This window comes from Podarcis muralis, chromosome 5 (assembly GCF_964188315.1).
Source record: "Podarcis muralis chromosome 5, rPodMur119.hap1.1, whole genome shotgun sequence".
Lineage (NCBI taxonomy): Eukaryota > Metazoa > Chordata > Lepidosauria > Squamata > Lacertidae > Podarcis > Podarcis muralis.
Window position 1 is genome coordinate 3461904 of NC_135659.1, and position 9761 is coordinate 3471664.

Genomic DNA, 9761 nt, shown 5'->3' on the forward strand with positions numbered 1-9761 from the left:
GAAGGGCCTCAGATGATAGTCTCAGGGTATGGATTGGTTCATATGGAGAGAGATGGTCCTTGATTATTGTGTTGGAATTGGTAGGAAGTGAGTCTCATCCGCTGAAAAAATTATGAAGAGATATTGGTGTAGAAGAGCCAGTACTGACAGCATAGTGTTTTGAGTCCTGGGCTTGGCTGTGAAAATCCCAGTTTCACATCCATGAGGGCTTCTCTGAGAGCCTTTGGGCCATCTATCAGCCCAACCTATCCCAGGGTTGTTGTGCGGATGGCTGGGCTAACGTCAGTTATGCCACCACCCTCAGCTTCTTGATGGAAAGGTATGATAAAAAATACAGTGAACAAATGATACGCGCGCGCGCGCACACACACACCAACTCTTACTCATTCTATTCATGATGAGTCTGGGTTGAGGATGCTTTCACTGTTGCAGCATTTCAAGGCAGTTTTTGCTGAGCTCTGTTCTGTTATGATGCGTTAGAACAGTTGCTGCTCCAGCAGGTTCCACATTCCACCAAGGCAGCTCTTAGCTGATCATGATTTTTCTCCCCATTGGTTGCACATAATATGAAAAATTATATTGTTTTACAAATTTCCTCCTAACTATCAAAGATCTCCTTAGAATGTCCTAGCGCTGTTCATAGACTCAGCAGAGTCCAGGGGTGAAGTTTTCCCCTGAACGGCAGCACCTCAGGTTCCTGGTAGGGCTGCTGCATGTTTGAACTTGCTCTGTCCTCCCTTCCCAAAATAACCCCTCTGCACATAGAAAAAAAAGCAGCAAGTTGGCTAGGAAGAACTCCTGTTCTTTGTGGGTGGGTGTATGCGTGACTGTGTGCAGGGAAATTCAAACATACAAGCATTCATTCCCACTTGTACCCTAAAGTGGAACAGTCCAGGAAATGTTCTGCCATTTAGTTCATTATTAAGAGGCCTTTGCATATCCCAAAACATACATTTCCCTAGAATGCATGTTGTACATGTGACTGTGGAGTTATGATATTTGGGCATTAATTGGAAATTGTTTCACACCAGCCCCACCGCAAGCCCACCACATACCTCTGGAGGTATATAGCACCACACTTCCCCTGTTGCCACCCTTTGGTTGCACAGGGGAGCAACCAAGATGATCAAGGGTTTGGAAACCAAGCCTTATGAGGAACGGTTGAGGGATCTGGGTATGTCTAGCCTTGAAAAGAGGAGACTGAGAGGAGAAGTGATAGTCATCTTCAAATATCTGAAGAGCTGTCACATGGAAGATGGAGCAAGCTTGTCTTCTCCTACTCCAGAGGGTAGGACTCAGTCCAATACGACTAAATATGAGGAAGAACTTTTTGACAGTAAGAGCTGCTCGACAGTGGAACAGAATCCCAGAAAAGGTGGTGGACTCTCCTACCTTGGAGGTTTTTAAGCAGGGATTGGATGGCCATCTATCACTGATGCTTTAACTGAGATTCCTGCATTGCACAGTGAGGGGTTGGACTATATGACCCTTGGGTCCCTTCCAACTCTATAATTCTAATTTTCTATTATTCTCTTCCTTAATAGCCTGGGGGAAATAATTAGGAACAACCACTAATTCCCGGTCCATGATAGGATAAAATTATTAGTTATGTACACAAACATAATGGCAGCCAATAGAGTAAAACTGACTTTGCAGCTTGAGATGATAAATGCATCATTCACATTGCTAGTGTAACAGAATCTTGTGGCACCTTAAAGTCTGTCTAAAACCAGTGGAGAGCCATCATTGTCAATGATACGGAAGCAGGTGGAGAGCAACGGCGCAAGGCAGGTTTCCGTGTTCCTATGTAGCAGGTGCATTCTAACAGCAGGTGGCAGAATGAGATCAGAAACCATGCATTCTAATCCCAGAGTTTGTGGAAAGTGCAGCAGGAAATCCCAGTGGCATGCTAAGAATTGTTAATACAATGGATTTTCTTCCCAAATCTGGATTACGGCTGCTTATCATCTCTGACTTAGATGTTGCAATAACTCCCAATTACTGCCACGCAGTTTCTGACGTATGCGGATTAAGTGCAGGGCTAGCACTCCAAGAACCGACAATCCTGATTCCAGAGACCCCCGTCTCCCCGCCCTGCACAGCTTTGCACAGAGACTTTTAAGCATTAGATGACCAGGTCATCTGAAGGCCCGGTCAAGGCCTGATATTGTGAGCAAGGAAGAGCCGTTTTATGCAGGGTCCCCCTAAGATGCCACTTGGCAGCTGCTGCCAAACAATGACTTGCTTCCTCAGTCTCCACAACCACCCTGACGAGGGCCAGTGGCTGGCACAAGATCGCCCAGAGAGCTTCACGGCTGAGAGGGGATTTGCGCGCTGGTCTCCCAGGTCCTAATTCAACACGCTTAACACCAGGCGGGCTCCAGAATTGTGTTCTCTGCTATATGCAGTCATTCCAGCTACTGTGCGAATGGCGCCAGGCGAAGCCTCATGTCATGAAGTTCAAGTGACCAAGAGAAAATGTTCCCCTTTCTAGACTTTCATGTGAACCAGGATGTCTTGGGCAACACATGTACCAAATCTGAGCTTGCTGTTCAGTGTAGCACAAGTCTGCTGGCAATTGCAATGGCCTGTGAGTTGAAGAATCCGTTTCAAGTCTATTATTTCTCACAGAGTATAAGCACTTGCTCCTTGCAGGCATGTACCATCCAACCCCAGCCTGTGGAATGCAGGGCTAGTATTCCTTTCCCTTTCCCTTTCTTATATTTCTACGCCCCTTTTCACTCCGAGAAATCGGCTTACAAACCCTGGAGTAGCATTAACAAACACACACACACACACACACACACACACACACACACACACACTTCCTGGCGTCCCCATCCCCCCTGCCATTGGCAAAACAGCATCTGGAGGGCTAAAGATTAGGCAGCCCTGGCCTAGGGAGAGCATGGGGGAGAAAATTAAATCTGCACTGATACTAGAAAGAACACGGTAAGGACCCTGCCTTCCGCTTGCCTATGATTTGCCTGGTCTTGTCCTCTGCCCACAGGCCTCTGGGCCAATCAGAGGGTGGGGAAGCACAGGGGGCAGATTAACCTTGTAATGCTTGGCCAATATCCCACTATCATACTACGCAGGCTGTGTTTTCACCAGTATGGTAGTCACACCACACCTGGACTCAAATGCACCTGGACTCAATGGGGTGGAGAAAACTCCAAAATGTCACTCTGTGGCATCCTGTGGTTTTTTTTGTCCTTCAATGAGACATCAATGTGTTTCATCCTGGATCACTTTAGACTGACATTCTCCCCAGCTTCAGGATAGCTGAGCCACACACTCGTCTGTCTACTGAATTAAAATGGGGCATTCATCATTCTCACAGCCAGAACACCTTTTTATTAGAGCATATAAAAGTGAGACTTAACTGCCCTACGGCTCCTGATCCTGCAGGAGTCCTTGATCAGAACATGGCCTCTGATTAGAAGTAGGCAAGTCCTATGCAATGGTGCACGCAGAGATATAACAGGCCACCTCCTCTGAAGGTTAAGTCATTCTGCAGTCCCTCTGCATTGGAGTGACAGAATAGTCATACCTGATCCAGATACATCACAGGGCACAATCACTCACACACACGGGGGGGGGGGGGGTTGATTGGAAGAAGGCATGGCCTTGATAGCAAATCATGTAGAGCTGGAGCTGAGAGTTCATTTTCCCTCTGTGTGTGTGTGTGTCCCAACACACTGAGAAATTGCACCCCAAATAGAAGCTTGCAAAAGGTGTGCATGCTTGCATGGAAGTAAGTCTCAATGAAATGTCAATAAACCAGTTTCAATAAATGAGAGCTGTAGCTTGGGGGCCCAGGATCTTGCTTTGCATGCAGAAGGTCCCAGGTTCAGTCCCAAGGGAGGGCTGGGAAACCTTACCAACTCAGGTAAGTGTGAAAATTACCTGCTCCTTGGTGAGCGAGCGCAGGACTGACGCTTGCTGCCTCAGTCCTCTCTCCTCCCCATCTGCCTTCTGAGGCCACGGCCTCTGCATTGCCCCAGATGCATTGCAGACACACGTCATAGTCAAGCCTATCAGTGCCAGATGGAGCTCCTTTTCTGGGGGGGAAACAGAAGAAAAAAGAAGAAAGCTTTCCAATGCTACCTAGATAACCCCCTGACCTTTGCTACACACACACACATTTTGAAACCAGCGACCATCTACCCCTGACCTGGCAGCTTCATCAAAGGCAGCAGGGACCTTTTGTGAATCTTTCAATATTGATTCGTTATAAAAGCAAATTGAGCACGTAGGCTTCTGTGCGTGAGAATTTCATCAGTCCTGCTACCTGGAAGCCATAGGCTGTAAATCTGCTAGTAGACGAGCACAGCAGATGCATTCTGCACCAGTTCAAAACAGGAACAGGAACCTGAGACACAGGGAGGGAAAGACCAGGATATTATCTGCAGAATCCAATGCAAAAGCTCTTTCTGGGCCATATTCTGCAAGCAGCAGCTGCACAACTGAATGCTCCGTCCGAGTGAAATATCCCTCCATGTGGAAGAGCAGCATGCTAGGGGAAAGGCAACACTTTTCTCAAACATGCTTTTTTGCTGTATCCAGAGAGATGCTTTTTTAGCAGGGCTCAGAAAAAGCTTTCCACCCCGCAGACCGCATAAACTGACTTCCAGGGCTGAATTAGATTGGCAGGGGGATGGCACCCACCCACAGCTGCTGCCTACCCCAGCAGTTGACCAAGGTCCTCCTGGCAGATGACGCAGGACCTGACATCCTCATGCTCAGAGTTTCTGGCTCTGATCCACTCCGTGGATGCTGCTGCTGCAGGCGAAGGTTGCAGGCAGTCATGTGCCTTTCTTCACAGATGATGCTTCTCTCTTTGAAGGACCCAAAGATAAAGGACGAGCAGCGGGGCTTGGCACCCAGAGAGCCCACTAAGCAGGCATACTCCAGAGGTCACCTGGTCACCAACTTCCCCATAGGGTGAGGTCTGCTGTAAAGGTAAAGGTTCCCCTGACCGTTAGGTCCAGTCGTGAAAGACTCTGGGGTTGCGGCGCTCATCTCGCTTTACTGGCAGAGGGAGCCGGCGTACAGCTTCCGGGTCACGTGGCCAGCATGACTAAGCCACTTCTGGCAAACCAGAGCAGCGCATGGAAACGCCCTTTACCTTCCTGCCGGAGCGTTACCTATTTATCTACTTGCACTCTGACGTGCTTTCAAACTGCTAGGTTGGCAGGAGCTGGGACCGAGCAACAGGAGCTCACCCCGTCGCGGGGATTTGAACCACCAACCTTCTGATCAGCAAGCCCTAGGCTCTGTGGTTTAACCCACAGTGCCACCCACGTCCCTGAGGTCTGCTGTACTCCTCTTTAAATCATACTTGCAGTTTCTAAGTTTGCATCTCTACATACAAATCAGCACGTGCAAATTATATGCAGATCTGGGTCCTCTTTTGCCTTTTTTTTAGGGGTGCCTTTCCTCTCTTTTTTTGCTTTTGTAAGTAGCCCCCCCCCCAGCCTGAGCATCCCATGCATTGTCAATCTCTGGAGCAGCGGTGGGAGAACCTGTGGACCTCCAGACACTGTTAGCCACACTGTTCCACCAACCCACTTGCAGCATGGCAAGGGGGAGGGATGATGGCCATCCAGAGGACCTCACAGTCTCCAACTCTGGCTCTGAACATTGGCAGGGAAAGGTGGTAGCTATGCATCTTCTGTAACACTGAGGCGATGCAAACACTAGCAGCTTAAAAGGCAGCAAGGTGTGTTTCAAGTCACCTTACTGGAAACATCAGAGGGAGGGCAAAGATGTCACCCTTCTTGATGTGCCTCCCCGAGAGGTCTGGAGGGTGGCAACACAAGAACAGGGCTGTTCTGCAGTGGCTCCCTGTTTGTGGAATGCTCTCTCCAGGGAGGCTCCCCTGGTGCCTTCATTAGACATCTTTAGGTGCCAGACAAAAACCAGGCCTCTGGCTGATTGACATCTGATGCCCTTGCAAATGTGTTGTGGGAGGGGGATTATTGGGTTGTCTTTTCTTCTGTGATATATATACATATATATATAATGCTGTGCACCTCCTGAGATCTGCAGATGGAGGCCTGTATACAAATTAATTAATTGTTCGTGTTTACTTTCGCTGCCCCTGCACATGCCAGAGCTCCTACTTGGGAAGCTGCCACCTGCATATGGGCAGGGCTGTCTCCAATGCACACATCTGGCTTAACTGCGAAGCGAATGTGCCTTAAGTTCTCTAATTGAATGGAAGCTGGTTTGAGGGAAAATGCATCAAACGGCAATATTTCTCAAGGAACTAAAGGATGTGAATGTAAATACTTTACATATACTGTATTCTTCTTTAGCTATGTGTTCTGCAAGCAAAAGCTTTTGAATATTTTAACTAGTGTTTGGACACTGTTTTAATTTCAATAAAAGTCAGTATTGCACATGATGTTGGCTTCTTAGCAATTTAGCTACTCTGCCAACATTTAAGCCCCAGTGACCTTTCAACGGACTCAGAACAATCAAGTCTCTTAAATTCCAGTGCAGAGATAGATATTTAGACACAACCCTGTGTCTAAAATTGAGCCCTGTATAATTATGACAATTAAAAAAGGAGAGGTGGCTTGTGCAGGTAGGAGTGACGCACAAGATGCCTCCGTTCCCTTCAGGTGTGATTGGCCAACCTGTGGCCAAAGCCAAAGAACAGAGTACAGTATGCTAGTAGGTCTCTCTTCTCTTTGGCGATCCCTCGTAGCTGAGCAAGATTGTCTTCCATAAACACGGTTTGAACAGTGAGTCCGTAAATGACTGTGGAGGCCAGTTCTGGATCCCCACGTCCTTCCACAGTGGGGACATTGGATTCCGGGCGGGAGTTGATCACTGTGAGGGTTTGCCAAGCGTGCCTTCCTCTTAGCACATGTCTTCCTTTCGTCCTGAGTTCGAGTGTCTTCAAAGCCCACGACACCTTTACTAAAGACTGTTTTCCAACTGGAGCACTCGCAGGCAAGTGTTTCCCAGTTGACCGTGTTTATACTACATTTTTTTAGATTTGCCTTTAGACAGTCTTTAAACCTCTGCTAGTAAGTAAACATGTTTGGAGCTAAGGGAAGTGGAGTTCTCCAAGATCCCTCGCTAGGGGGGGCTCATCTCACACTGGCTTCAAGTCACGCAGCCTCCTGCTGTAGCTTTAGTTGGTAAACAACCTTTGAAAATAGCTTGCGGGGGGGGGGGGGGGAGTATGAATTCTGAACAAGGGCAGCTTCCAAGACACCTAAGCACCTTCGAAGAACCTTTGTTCTGACATGCAATGAGCGGGGGCGTGAGGCAAGAGAGCGAGGAAGGGACAAAAGCTGACCCCTTCTGCAATTTCCTTTCTTTGCAACACAGAGAAAGGGAAGATTGGTACCAAGGAAAACTGGTTAATACTGGGAGAACACTTGATATTCCGGATTAGCAATGGAGAAAATGGATTATTAGCAGGCGCAGCTTGTCATCTAGGAGTCAGGAAAACCGTAGCAGCCCAAATTCTCTCTTCCATGGGTGCTCCTAAACGGGGCCTTAATATTGCAACTGAGTCAAGTCTGAGGAGCACCTGTCTGGAGACACCTGACATACCTAAGAAACTCTGAATATCAAAGAAACAGATGTTGGACTAGGGACACCATCAACTTGGTCTACCGTCTCCATGCCGAGTTATCTGGAGCGTGTTCTGCAACAGGCAGTTGACGAACGCAGGGAGCTGCTTTCTACCAGAGCATGGGTCAACCGGACTGGAGGCAGCTCTCCTGGGCTTTAGGCAAGAAACCTTCCCATACGGGGAAAGGAGACCTAATAAAAACAGGGGTGGGGTGGGCAGGGCTCCTCCTTCTCAGTTGTCTAGAAGAGGGAATTTCAGTTGGCTAGCTATGCTTGCAGAAATCCCCTTTATTAAAGGTGCAGGATCCGCACCCTCTTTTTCAAAGATGAATCTGAGAACTTTTGTGGGCAAAGTACATGCTCTACCACAGACTAATTAATTTCCAACGCCATTTTAAAGATGATAATCGTAATAATTAATTTGTGTGCCCCCCTCTCTCTGTCCCTAGCCCAGTTTCTCCCCTAGCTGAGCAATTAGGTTCAGGTGACCAGATACGAACTTGTCTGAATAATTGGAGGTTTGTCTCCACTGTGAAATAACCGACCACTTGATGGGATCCCAAACCATGGCATCAGACAAAGCACTGTCTGGCGGAAGGGCTTGGAGAGTTGAAGAAGAGGCAGGGGGAGCCCAGGTGACTCAAGGTGAATGGAAGCTGGGTCTGCATTAGGACCTGCCTCCCTCCATCAACTCGATCCAGCTCCTCAAAGAACAGGCAGTAATGGTAGCAGCAAGGCACAGCTGCAATTTGAGGGCCAGCCCAGGGCCTCCCAGGTGCTGTGAGGCTCCAATTCCCATCATCCCTGACCACTGGCTGTGCTGGATGGGGTTGGTGGCAGTTGGGAGTCCCAGGGCACATGCAGGGCGCCCTGAGCTAGCCTTGATGGCTAACAGTCTCCATGAATTGGTGCAAACCTTTCTACAAAGCCGTCTAAGGCAGGGGCCAACACTACATTTTGTAGTGAATTGTGTAAGCTAATGAGAGACTGAACAGAGAAGTGCTTGTCTTTTGTCTGACCCAAACCCAATACCAGTTGATCCCCCCCCCACTAGCATTATCATGTGCAAAAGCAGCACAGGGTGGTATACAATCAAGTTTTACTCAAAGCACGCTAGTGGAATTAAGGCACTTAACTAAGAGCTCATGCAGACTTCCTTTCATGCCGTTTTACTGCTGAATCGAACCTGCTCAGCTTCAATTCTGCACATTCACACTGTTTTCTGGGCTACTTGCCTCTTAGTTCCTACACAGCTCCTTCTACTGTCAAGCAAAGTCTTTAATCTCTCATTCCCACTTGCCCAGAGCCATCATATGAGGTTCATGAGAGAAGTGCTCTCTCTCTCTCTCTGCCCCTCCATCTCCACAAAGTATAAAGTGAGTGTACACTTAAAATATTAGGCCTTTCAAAGGGGGGGGGGGATGTAAGACGTGAAATCGCTTTGAGATGTTTTATTGAATGTGATTAATAAATGCAATTAAATAATATATAAAATGTAAGAGTTGGGATTAAAGGCATGACAATCTTGGGCTAGGACCTCGGCAGTAATAATGCAAAAAGTAGCTGGGGTGGAGGACAGGGCCGCCTCAGTGGTGGCCCCAAATCTTTGGAATTCCCTCCCTGGGAAGGCGTATTAGGCCCCCTCATTGGCACTTTTAAAGCAGGGGTTTTTTAGAAAGAAAGAAGAAACTGCACCTACCCACCACTCAGCTTTTTGTCCGACACCGTATTTGGCTTTTGCTCTAGGAGTTGTGATTGTTGCCACTGTGAATCTGTAAGGGGTTTTTTCTTTCTTTATTACCTGATGGGTTGCATTTCCTTAACTGCTGCAAAAAGTGGGTTGAAACAAACGCCTTGTTTAAAATTCATTAAAGACCAACCCCCCCCCCAAACAAAACAACGAAGCCCCCAGTCACCCCAGCAAAATGCAAACACGAAAAAAACCCCAAAGGAACCCGACTCCCTTCCCCTGCCTCTGGGAGCTGTTTGTGACGCTAAGATTACATGTACCGGCGTGCAAGTTCCTATGTTGTTTCAGCGAGCGCGGAGAAAGTTGCGCAAAGGCAGTTCCCGAGGGGTCAACATTTCGGAGAAAGCTGCCCGTCCTCGCTGTTCAGGACCTGCTTCTTGGAAGGAACACCCCCACCCTGAAAATCGGGGCA

General features: G+C 48.0%; 1 protein-coding gene across 7 annotated transcripts in view; it reads right to left on the minus strand.

Annotated features, from left to right (window-relative positions):
- The window catches only part of RGSL1 (regulator of G protein signaling like 1), a 43376-nt gene extending 33635 nt beyond the window's left edge, over positions 1 to 9741 (minus strand). For 4 of the 7 annotated variants that reach the window (XM_077928172.1, XM_077928168.1, XM_077928174.1 and 1 more), the window contains exons 1-2: positions 9299 to 9581; positions 3910 to 4064 (exon numbers count right to left, since the gene is read on the minus strand). The gene's annotated coding sequence lies outside the window, so the exon portion shown is untranslated. Of the gene's footprint in view, positions 1 to 3909; positions 4065 to 9298; positions 9582 to 9609 lie in introns of those variants that run through there. The other 3 variants (XM_077928169.1, XM_077928170.1, XM_077928171.1) reach the window with 3 other exon arrangements.
- Positions 9742 to 9761: the final 20 nt, after the last annotated feature.